The sequence below is a fragment of the Schistocerca gregaria genome, unplaced genomic scaffold (genome assembly GCF_023897955.1).
Source record: "Schistocerca gregaria isolate iqSchGreg1 unplaced genomic scaffold, iqSchGreg1.2 ptg000470l, whole genome shotgun sequence".
NCBI classification, from domain to species: Eukaryota; Metazoa; Arthropoda; class Insecta; order Orthoptera; family Acrididae; genus Schistocerca; species Schistocerca gregaria.
In genome coordinates this window covers 5,979,557-5,992,629 of record NW_026061884.1, presented here as the reverse complement: position 1 = coordinate 5,992,629, position 13,073 = coordinate 5,979,557, and positions in this window count along the sequence as shown.

Below are 13,073 nucleotides of genomic sequence, written 5' to 3'. Positions count from 1 at the left end.
GTTTATTATATGTATATATATAAAAAAATAAAATGAGCAGGATAAATTAATCCTAATTAAATAAAATAATACATAAAAGAATTTCAAAAAAAAACTTTCGATTTATATATTAAATAAATGAAGTGCCTGATTAAAGGGTTACCTTGATAGGGTAAATAAAGTAAATAAAATTACCTTCATTAAAATTACATAAGATAGAATTAAACTACCTCCTTTAGTATCAAAAACTAACGTGCATCATACACCTTAATGTAAAAGGGTAAGCTAAACAAGCTAATGGGTTCATACCCCATTTATAGAGGTATCAATCCTCTCCTTTTTAATGACCAACAACTCTACAAAACTTCTCTTCCTATCAACATTAATGATAGGAACGATCCTGTCCATTTCATCAAATTCCTGATTTGGGGTTTGAATAGGACTTGAGATCAACTTACTTTCATTTATTCCGCTCCTAACAAGAAATAAAAATATAATAATAAATGAATCATCAATTAAATATTTTATTGTCCAAGCAATAGCATCGACAATATTATTATTTTCAATTTTGCTGATTCAAATAACATATCCCATGGGATGGGAAACAGAATTTATCCCATCAATAATAATTAGATCTAGACTATTATTAAAGATTGGAGCTGCACCTTTCCATTTCTGATTTCCAGAAGTTATAGGAGCATCAAGATAAAATAATTGTTTAACATTAATAACATGACAAAAAATCGCCCCAATAATGGTCTTATCTTATTGTATTCAATTAAGAACTTTTATTTGAACAATTATTATCTTAAGAATTATTATTGGGGCAATAGGAGGTTTAAATCAAACATCCTTACGACAACTTTTAGCATATTCATCAATCAGACATCTAGGTTGAATAATTAGATCATTAACAGTCAGAGAAAACATCTGAGAACTATACTTCATTATTTACTCACTATTAAGATTAATTATAGTTTTATTATTTAATCAAATTTATTCAGCCAGAAATATAAAAACCGAAATTAAATTCATAATATTCTTATCTTTATTATCTTTAGGTGGACTACCACCATTCCTTGGATTCTTACCAAAATGAATTGTAATACAATCATTAATAGAAAACAATATAACAACTATTATAACTATTATAGTTGTATTAACTACAATTACACTCTACTACTATATACGTATTAGATTCTCAGCTCTAATTATATCATACACAGAAAATTCGTGATCTATAAAGATAAAGTCCCAAAAATCAAGAATCATTCTTCCTATAACAGTAATAATTTCAACAATAGGATTGATTTCAACATCAACCTTAATTTCATTATACTAAGGACTTAAGTTAATCAAACTAATAACCTTCAAAGTTATAATTAAAAGAATAATCTTTTAGGCCTTAGTAAAATTTTACACCTCTAGAATTGCAGTCTAGAATCATAATTGAATATAAGACCTAAATATGATAAGAGAGAAAACATCTCATAAGTAGATTTACAGTCTACCACCTAAAATTCAGCCATCTTACCGCAAAAATGATTATTCTCAACAAACCATAAGGACATTGGTACTTTATACTTCATATTTGGAGCATGAGCAGCAATAGTAGGAACATCAATAAGAATACTTATTCGTGCTGAACTTGGCCAACCCAGATCTCTAATTGGGGATGACCAGATTTATAATGTTATTATTACAGCTCACGCATTCGTAATAATTTTCTTTATAGTAATACCTATTATAATTGGTGGATTTGGTAATTGACTTGTTCCACTAATAATTGGTGCACCAGATATAGCATTTCCACGAATAAATAATATAAGTTTTTGATTACTACCACCTTCACTAACCCTTCTTCTTACATCTTCTATAGTAGATAATGGTGCTGGTACAGGATGAACAGTTTACCTTCCTCTAGCAGGAGCTATTGCACACGGGGGTGCATCTGTAGATCTAGCTATTTTTTCACTGCACTTAGCAGGTGTATCATCTATTCTTGGTGCAGTGAATTTCATTACAACAGCAATTAATATACGATCAGAAAGTATAACTTTAGATCAAACACCTTTATTTGTATGATCTGTAGCTATTACAGCATTACTTCTCCTTCTTTCACTTCCAGTTTTAGCAGGAGCTATTACTATATTATTAACAGATCGAAATTTAAATACATCATTCTTTGACCCTGCAGTAGATTTAAGCTCTACAAATAAAGGTTTGACCTTTTATTAGAAAATATTTATTAATGGCAACATGATCAAATTTATCTCTTTAAGATGGAGCTTCACCATTAATGGAGCAATTATCATTCTTTCATGATCATACTATGGTCGTATTATTATTAATTACAGTAATTGTAGGTTATGCCCTAAGTTATATATTATTTATTGCCTATACTAACCGTAATATACTTCATGGACATTTAATTGAAACAATCTGAACAGCTTTACCAGCAATTACATTAATTTTTATTGCCCTTCCACCATTATGACTATTATATTTACTTGATGATTCAGTAGATGCAATAATACAATTAAAACCATTGGACGACAATGATATTGAAGATATGAATATTCAGACTTCATAGACGTAGAATTTGACACTTATATAACACCAGAACAAGACCTAGAAAATGATGGATTTCGACTACTAGATGTAGATAACCGAACAATCCTACCAATAAATACAGAAGTACGAGTATTAACAAGAGCATCAGATGTTCTGCACTCATGAGCAGTTCCTGCTGAAACACAGAAATTGCATCGGGAGTGAATACAACTGTCACAATCCGCACTTTCCTCAATGGGAGTAATGTCTGGTACAGTCTACGCTTTGATCGTACCCAAGAAGACCAGTAGTAGTTTCCGATGCACATCTGGAGACAATCTGTATTCTGTGGACTATCAGAGTGTTGATGAAACACAGAAATTGCATAGGGATTCAATACAACAGTCACCATGTGCGCCTTCCTCCATGGGAGTAATGTCTCAAACAGTCTACGCTTTGATCGTTCGCTGGAAGACCAGCAGTAGTTTCCAATGTACATCTTTAGGCATTCTGTTAACTGTGGTCTATCAGAATGTTGTTGAAACACTGAAATTGCATCGGGATTTAATACAACAGTCACCATGCGCACTTTCCTCCATGGGAGTAATGTCTCAAACAGTCTACGCTTTGATCGTTCCCTGGAAGACCAGTAGTAGTTTCGATTCACATCTGGAGGCATTCTGTAATCTGTGGTTCTTCAAAGTGTTGATGAAACACAGAAATTGCATCGGGATTGAATACAATAGTCACCATGGGCACTTTCCTCCATGGGAGTAATGTCTCAAACAGTCTACACTTTTATCGTTCCCTGGAAGACCAGTAGTAGTTTCCATTGCACATCTGGTGGCATTCTGTAATCTGTGGACTATCAGAGAGTTGATGAAACACAGAAATTGCATCGGGATTAAATACAACAGTCACAATCCGCACTTTTCTCCATGGGAATAATGTCTAAAACAGTCTACGCTTTGATCGTTCCCTGGAAGACCAGTAGTAGTTTCCGATGCACATCTGGAGGCATTCTGTAATCTGTGGACCTTCAAAGTGTTGATGAAACACAGAAATTGCATCGGGATTGAATACAATAGTCACCATGGGCACTTTCCTCCATGGGAGTAATGTCTCAAACAGTCTACACTTTTATCGTTCCCTGGAAGACCAGTAGTAGTTTCCATTGCACATCTGGTGGCATTCTGTAATCTGTGGACTATCAGAGAGTTGATGAAACACAGAAATTGCATCGGGATTAAATACAACAGTCACAATCCGCACTTTTCTCCATGGGAATAATGTCTAAAACAGTCTACGCTTTGATCGTTCCCTGGAAGACCAGTAGTAGTTTCCGATGCACATCTGGAGGCATTCTGTAATCTGTGGACCTTCAAAGTGTTGATGAAACACAGAAATTGCATCGGGAGTGAATACAACTGTCACAATCCGCACATTCCTCAATGGGAGTAATGTCTGGTACAGTCTACGCTTTGATCGTACCCAAGAAGACCAGTAGTAGTTTCCGATGCACATCTGGAGACAATCTGTATTCTGTGGACTATCAGAGTGTTGATGAAACACAGAAATTGCATCGGGATTGAATACAACAGTCACCATCCGCACTTTCCTCCATGGGATCAATGTCTCAAACGGTCTACGCGTTGATCGGTCCCAGGAAGACCAGTAGTACATTCCGATGCACATCTGGAGACAATCTGTAATCTGTGGACTATCAGAGTGTTGATGAAACACAGAAATTGCATCGGGATTGAATACAACAGTCACCATGCGCACTTTTCTCAACGGGAGTAATGTCTCAAACAGTCTACGCTTTGATCGTTCCCTAGAAGACCAGTAGTAGTTTCCGATGCACATCTGGTGGCATTCTGTAATATGTGGACTATCAGAGAGTTGATGAAACACAGAAATTGCATCTGGATTGAATACAACAGTCACCATGCGCACTTTCCTACATGGGAGTAATGTCTCAAACAGTCTATGCTTTGACCGTTCATAGGAAGACCAGTAGTAGTTTCCGATGCATATCTGGAGGAAATCTGTAATCTGTGGACTATCAGAGTGTTGATGAAACACAGAAATTGCATTGGGATTGAATACAACAGTCACCATCCGCAGTTTCCACCACGGGAGTAATGTCTCAAACAGTCTAAGCTTTGATCGTTCCCTGGAAGACCAGTAGTAGTTTCCGATGCACATCTGGAGGCATTCTGTAATCTGTGGACCTTCAAAGTGTTGATGAAACACAGAAATTGCATCGGGATTGAATACAACAGTCACCATGCGCACTTTCCTCCACGGGAGTAATGTCTCAAACAGTCTACGCTTTGATCGCTCCCTGGAAGACCAGTAGTAGTTCCCGATGTACATCTGGTGGCATTCTGCAATCTGTGGTCTATCAGAGTGATGATAAAACACAGAAATTGCATCGAGATTGAATACAACAGTCACCATCCGCACTTTCCTCCATGGGAGTAATGTCTCAAGCAGTCTTCACTTTGATCGCTCCCTGGAAGACAAGTAGTAGTTTCCGATGCACATCTGGAGGCATTCTTTAATCTGTGGACCTTCAAAGTGTTGATGAAACACAGAAATTGCATCGGGTTTGATTACAACAGTCACCATGCGCACTTTCCTCCATTTAAGTAATGTCTCATACAGTCTACGCTCTAATCGCTCCCAGGAATACCAGTAGTAGTTTCCGATGCACATCTGGAGGCAATCTGTAAATTGTGGACTATCAGAGTGTTGATGAAACATAGAAATTGCATCGGGATTTAATACAACAGTCACCATCCGCACAATCCTTAATGGGAGTAATGTCTGAAACAGTCTACGCTTTGATTGTACCCTGGAAGACCAGTAGTAGTTTCCGATGCACATCTGGAGGCATTCTGTAATCTGTGACCTTCAAAGTTTGACGAAACACAGAAATTGCATCGGGAGGGAATACAACAGTCACCATGCGCACTTTCCTCCATGGGAGTAATGTCTGAAACAGTCTACGCCTTGATCGGTCCCAGGAATACCAGTAGTAGTTTCCGATGCACATCTGGGGACAATCTGTAATCTGTTGACCATCAGAGTGTGGATGAAACACAGAAATTGCATCGGCATTGAATACAACAGTCACCATCCGCAATTTCCGCCATGGGAGTAATGTCTGAAACAGTCTACGCTTTGATCGTTCCCTGGAAGACCAGTAGTAGTTTCCGATGCACATCTGGAGGTATTCTGTAATCTGTGGTCTCTCCGGGTGTTGATAAAAGACAGAAATTGCATCGGGGTTGAATACAACAGGCACCATGCGTACATTTCTCCCTGGGAGTAATGTCTCAAAATGTCATCGCTAAGATCGTTCCCTGTTAGACCAGTAGTAGTTTCCGATGCACATCTGGAGGCATTCTGAAATCTGTGGACTATCAGAGTGTTGATGAAACAAAGAAATTACATCGGGATTGAATACTACAGTCACCATGACCACTTTCCTCCATGGGAGTAATGTCTAAAACAGTCTACGCTTTGATCGTTCTCTGGAAGACCAGTAGTAGTTTCCGATGCACATCTTGAGGTATTCTGTAATCTGTGGTCTATCCGGGTGTTGATAAAAGACAGAAATTGCACCGGGATTGAATACAACAGGCACCAAGCGTACATTTCACCATGGGAGTAATGTCTCGAACTGTCATCGTTTTGATCGTTCCCTGAAGACCATTAGTAGTTTCCGATGCACATGTGGAGGCATTCTGTAATCTGTGGACTATCAGAGAGTTGATAAACACAGAAATTGCATCGGGATTGAATACAACAGTCAACATGCGCACATTCCTCCATGGGAGTAATGTCTCAAACAGTCTACGATTTGATCGTTCCCTGGAAGAACAGTAGTAGTTTCCGATGCACATCTGGAGGCATTCTGTAAGCTGTGGACTATCAGAGTGTTGACGAAACACAAAAAATTGCATCGGGATTGAATACAACAGTCACCATCCGCACATTCCTCCATGGGAGTAACGTGTGAAACAGTCTACCCTTTGATCGTTCCCTGGAAGACCAGTAGTAGTTTCCGATGCACATCTGGAGGCATTCTGAAATCTGTGGACCTTCAAAGTGTTGATGAAACACAGATATTTCATAGGGATTGAATACAACAGTCACCATGCACACTTTCCTCCATGGGAATAATGTTTCAAACAGTCTAAGTTTTGATCGTTCCCTGGAAGACCAGTAGTAGTTTTCGATGCACTTCTGGAGGCAATCTGTAATCTGTGGACTATCAGAGTGTTGATGAAAAACTGAAATTGCATCGGGATTGAATTCAACAGTCACCATGCACACTTTCCTCCAAGGGAGTAATGTCTCTAACAGTCTACGCTTTGATCGTTCCCTGGAAGACCAGTAGTAGTTACCGATGCACATCTGGAGGCATTCTGTTATCTGTGGACTATCAGAGAGTTGATGAACACAGAAATTGCATCGGGATTGAATACAACAGTCACCATGCGCACTTCCCTCCATGGGAGTAATGTCTCAAACAGTCTACGCTTTGATCGTTCCCTGGAAGACCAGTACTAGTTTTCGATGCACATCTTTAGGTACTCTGTAATCTGTGGTCTATCCGGGTGTTGATAAAAGACAGAAATTGCATCGGGATTGAATACAACAGGCACCATGCGTACATTTCTCCATGGGAGTAATGTCTCAAACTGTCATCGCTAAGATCGTTCCCTGTTAGACCAGTAGTAGTTTCCGATGCACATCTGGAGGCATTCTGTAATCTGTGGACTATCAGAGTGTTGATGAACTCAGAAATTACATCCGGATTGAATACAACAGTCACCATGACCACTTTCCTCCATGGGAGTAATGTCTGAAACAATCTACGCCTTGATCGGTCCCAGGAATACCAGCAGTAGTTCCCGATGTACATCTGGTGGCATTCTGTAATCTGTGGACTATCAGAGTGATGATAAAACACAGAAATTGCATCGAGATTGAATATAACAGTCACCATCCGCACTTTCCTAAATGGGAGTAATGTCTCAAGCAGTCTTCACTTTGATCGCTCCCTGGAAGACAAGTAGTAGTTTCCGATGCACATCTGGAGGCATTCTTTAATCTGTGGACCTTCAAAGTGTTGATGAAACACAGAAATTGCATCGGGTTTGATTACAACAGTCACCATGCGCACTTTCCTCCATTTGAGTAATGTCTCATACAGTCTACGCTCTAATCGCTCCCAGGAATACCAGTAGTAGTTTCCGATGCACATCTGGAGGCAATCTGTAAATTGTGGACTATCAGAGTGTTGATGAAACATAGAAATTGCATCGGGATTTAATACAACAGTCACCATCCGCACATTCCTTCATGGGACTAATGTCTGAAACAGTCTACGCTTTGATTGTACCCTGGAAGACCAGTAGTAGTTTCCGATGCACATCTGGAGGCATTCTGTAATCTGTGACCTTCAAAGTTTGACGAAACACAGAAATTGCATCGGGAGTGAATACAACAGTCACCATGCGCACATACCTCCATGGGAGTAATGTCTGAAACAGTTTACGACTTGATCGGTCCCAGGAATACCAGTAGTGGTTTCCGATGCACATCTGGAGGCATTCTGTAATCTTAGGACTATCAGAGAGTTGATGAACACAGAAATTGCATCGGGATTGAATACAACAGTCACCAAGCGCACTTTTCTCCATGGGAGTAATGTCTCAAACAGTGTACGCTTTGATCGTTCCCTGGAAGACCAATAGTAGTTTCCGATGCACATCTGGAGGTATTCTGTAATCTGTGGTCTCTCCGGGTGTTGATAAAAGACAGAAATTGCATCGGGATTGAATACAACAGGCACCATGCGTACATTTCTCCCTGGGAGTAATGTCTCACACTGTCATCGCTAAGATCGTTCCCTGTTAGACCAGTAGTAGTTTCCGAATCACATCTGGACTCATTCTGAAATCTGTGGACTATCAGAGTGTTGATGAAACACAGAAATTACATCGGGATTGAATACTACAGTCACCATGACCACTTTCCTCCATGGGAGTAATGTCTCAAACAGTCTACACTTTGATCGTTCTCTGGAAGACCAGTAGTACTTTCCGATGCACATCTTGAGGTAATCTGTAATCTGTGGTCTATCCGGGTGTTGATAAAAGACAGAAATTGCACCGGGATTGAATACAACAGGCACCAAGCGTACATTTCTCCATGGGAGTAATGTCTCAAACTGTCATCGCTTTGATCGTTCCCTGAAGACCATTAGTAGTTTCCGATGCACATGTGGAGGCATTCTGTAATCTGTGGACTATCAGAGAGTTGATAAACACAGAAATTGCATCGGGATTGAATACAACAGTCAACATGCGCACATTCCTCCTTGGGAGTAGTGTCTCAAACAGTCTACGCTTTGATCGTTCCCTGGAAGAACAGTAGAAGTTTCCGACGCACATCTGGAGGCATTCTGTAAGCCGTGGACTATCAGAGTGTTGACGAAACACAAAAAATTGCATCGGGATTGAATACAACAGCCACCATCTGCACATTCCTCCATGGGAGTAACGTCTGAAACAGTCTACCCTTTGATCGTTCCCTGGAAGACCAGTAGTAGTTTCCGATGCACATCTGGAGGCATTCTGTAATCTGTGGAGCTTCAAAGTGTTGATGAAACACAGATATTTCATCGGGACTCAATACAACAGTCACCATGCACACTTTCCTCCATGGGAATAATGTTTCAAACAGTCTAAGTTTTGATCGTTCCCTGGAAGACCAGTAGTAGTTTCCGATGCACTTCTGGAGGCAATCAATAATCTGTGGACTATCAGAGTGTTGATGAAAAACAGAAATTGAATCGGGATTGAATTCAACAGTCACCATGCACACTTTCCTCCAAGGGAGTAATGTCTCTAACAGTCTACGCTTTGATCGTTCACTGGAAGACCAGTAGTAGTTACCGATGCACATCTGGAGGCATTCTGTAATCTGTGGACTATCAGAGAGTTGATGAACACAGAAATTGCATCGGGATTGAATACAACAGTCACCATGCGCTCTTCCCTCCATGGGAGTAATGTCTCAAACAGTCTACGCTTTGATCGTTCCCTGGAAGACCAGTAGTAGTTTTCGATGCACATCTTTAGGTACACTGTAATCTGTGGTCTATCCGGGTGTTGATAAAAGACAGAAATTGCATCGGGATTGAATACAACAGGCACCATGCGTACATTTCTCCATGGGAGTAATGTCTCAAACTGTCATCGCTAGTTCGTTCCCTGTTAGACCAGTAGTAGTTTCCGATGCACATCTGGTGGCATTCTGTAATCTGTGGACTATCAGAGTGTTGTTGAAACACAGAAATTGCATCAGGATTGAATACAACAGTAACCATGCGCACTGTCCTCCATGGGAGTTGTATCTCAGTCTACGCTTTGACCGTTCCCTGGAACACCAATAGTAGTTTCAAGTGAACATCTTGAGGAATTCTGTGATCTGTGGACCTTCAAAGTGTTGATGAAACACAGAAATTGCCTCGGGATTGAATACAACAGTCACCATGCGCACTTTCCTCCATGGAAATAATGACTCAAACAGTCTACGCTTTGATCGTTCCTGGAAGAAAAGTAGTAGTTTCCGATGCACGTCTGGAGGCGTTCTGTAGCTGTGGACTATCAGAGTGTTGATGAAACACAGAAATTCCATCGGGATTCAATACAACAGTTACCATCCGCACATTCCTCCATGGGAGTAACGTCTGAAACAGTCTACCCTTTGATCGTTCCCTGGAAGACCAGTAGTAGTTTCCGATGCACATCTGGTGGCATTCTGTATTCTGTGGACTATCAGAGTGTTGATGAAACACAGAAATTGCATCGGGATTGAATACAACAGGCACCATGCTCACTTTCCTCCACAGGATTAATGTCTCAAAGAGTCTACGCTTTGATCGTTCCCAGGAAGACAAGTAGTAGTTTTCGATGCACTTCTGGAGGCAATCTGTTATCTGTGGACTATCAGAGTGTTGATGAAACACAGAAATAGCATCGGGATTGAATACAACAGTCACCATGCACACTTTCCTCCATGGGAGTAATGTGTCTAACAGTCTACGCTTTGATCGTTCCCTTTATGACCAGTAGTAGATTCCGATGCACATCTATAGGCATTCTGTAATCTGTGGACTATCAGAGTGTTGATGAAACACAGCAATTGCATCGGGATTCAATACAACATTCACCATGTGCGCCTTCCTCCATGGGAGTAATGTCTCAAACAGTCTACGCTTTGATCGTTCGCTGGAAGACCAGCAGTAGTTTCCAATGCACATCTTTAGGCATTCTGTTATCTGTGGACTATCAGAATGTTGTTGAAACACTGAAATTGCATCGGGATTGAATGCAACAGTCACCATGCACACTTACCCTCATGGGAGTAATGTCTCAAACAGTCTACGCTTTGATCGTTCCCTGGAAGACCAGTAGTAGTTTCGATTCACATCTGGAGGCATTCTGTAATCTGTGGTTCTTCAAAGTGTTGATGAAACACAGAAATTGCATCGGGATTGAATACAACAGTCACCATGTGCACTTTCCTCCATGGGAGTAATGTCTCAAACAGTCTACTCTTTTATCGTTCCCTGGAAGACCAGTAGTAGTTTCCATTGCACATCTGGTGGCATTCTGTAATCTGTGGACTTTCAGAGAGTTGATGAAACACAGAAATTGCATCGGGATTAAATACAACAGTCACAATCCGCACTTTTCTCCATGGGAATAATGTCTAAAACAGTCTATGCTTTGATCGTTCCCTGGAAGACCAGTAGTAGCTTCCGATGCACATCTGGAGGCATTCTGTAATCTGTGGACCTTCAGAGTGTTGATTAAACACAGAAATTGCATCGGGAGTGAATACAACTGTCACAATCCGCAGTTTCCTCAATGGGAGTAATGTCTGGTACAGTCTACGCTTTGATCGTACCCAAGAAGTCCAGTAGTAGTTTCCGATGCACATCTGGAGACAATCTGTATTCTGTGGACTATCGGAGTGTTGATGAAACACAGAAATTGCATCGGGATTGAATACAACAGTCACCATCCGCAATTTCCTCCATGGGAGTAATGTCTGGTACAGTCTACGCTTTGATCATTCCCAGGAAGACCAGTAGTAGTTTTCGATGCACTTCTGGAGGCAATCTGTTATCTGTGGACTATCAGAGTGTTGATGAAACACAGAAATTGCATCGGGATTGAATACAACAGTCACCATGGGCACTTTTCTCCATGGGAGTAATGTCTCAACAACAGTCACCATCCGCAATTTCCTCCATGGAGTAACGTCTGAAACAGTCTACGCTTTGATCGTTCCCAGGAAGACCAGTAGTAGTTTCCGATGCACATCTGAGGGCGTTCTGTAATCTGTGGACTATCAGATTGTTGATGAGACACAGAAATGGCTTCGGGTTTCAATAATACAGACACGATGCGCACTTTCCTCCATGGGAGTAATGTCTCAAACAGTCTACGATTTGATCGTTCCCTGGAAGAGCAGTAGTAGTTTCCGATGCACATCTGGGGGCATTCAGTTAACTGTGGACTATCAGAGTGTTGATGAAACACAGAAATTGCATCGGGATTGAATACAACAGTCACCATCCACACTTTCCGCCATGGGAGTAATATCTGAAACAGTCCTCGCTTTAATCGTTTCCTGGAAGACCAGTAGTAGTTTCCGATGCACATCTGGTGGCATTCTGTAATCTGTGGGCTATCAGAGTGTTGATGAAACAGAGATATTGCATCGGGATTGAATTCAACAGTCACCATCCGCACATTCCTTCATGGGAGTAATGTCTGAAACAGTCTACGCTTTGATTGTACCCTGGAAGACCAGTAGTAGTTTCCGATGCACATCTGGATGCATTCTGTAATCTGTGACCTTCAAAGTTTGACGAAACACAGAAATTGCGTCGGGAGTGAATACAACAGTCACCATGCGCACTTTTCTCCATGGGAGTAATGTCTCAAACAGTGTAGGCTTTGATCGTTCCCTGGAAGACCAGTAGTAGTTTCCGATGCACATCTGGAGGTATTCTGTAATCTGTGGTCTCTCCGGGTGTTGATAAAAGACAGAAATTGCATCGGGATTGAATACAGCAGGCACCATGCGTACATTTCTCCCTGGGAGTAATGTCTCACACTGTCATCGATAAGATCGTTCCCTGTTAGACCAGTAGTAGTTTCCGAATCACATCTGGAGGCATTCTGAAATCTGTGGACTATCAGAGTGTTGATGAAACACAGATATTACATCGGGATTGAATACTACAGTCACCATGCGCACTTCCCTCCATGGGAGTAATGTCTCAAACAGTCTACGCTTTGATCGTTCCCTGGAAGACCAGTAGTAGTTTTCGATGCACATCTTTAGGTACTCTGTAATCTGTGGTCTATCCGGGTGTTGATAAAAGACAGAAATTGCATCGGGATTGAATACAACAGGCACCATGCGTACATTTCTCCATG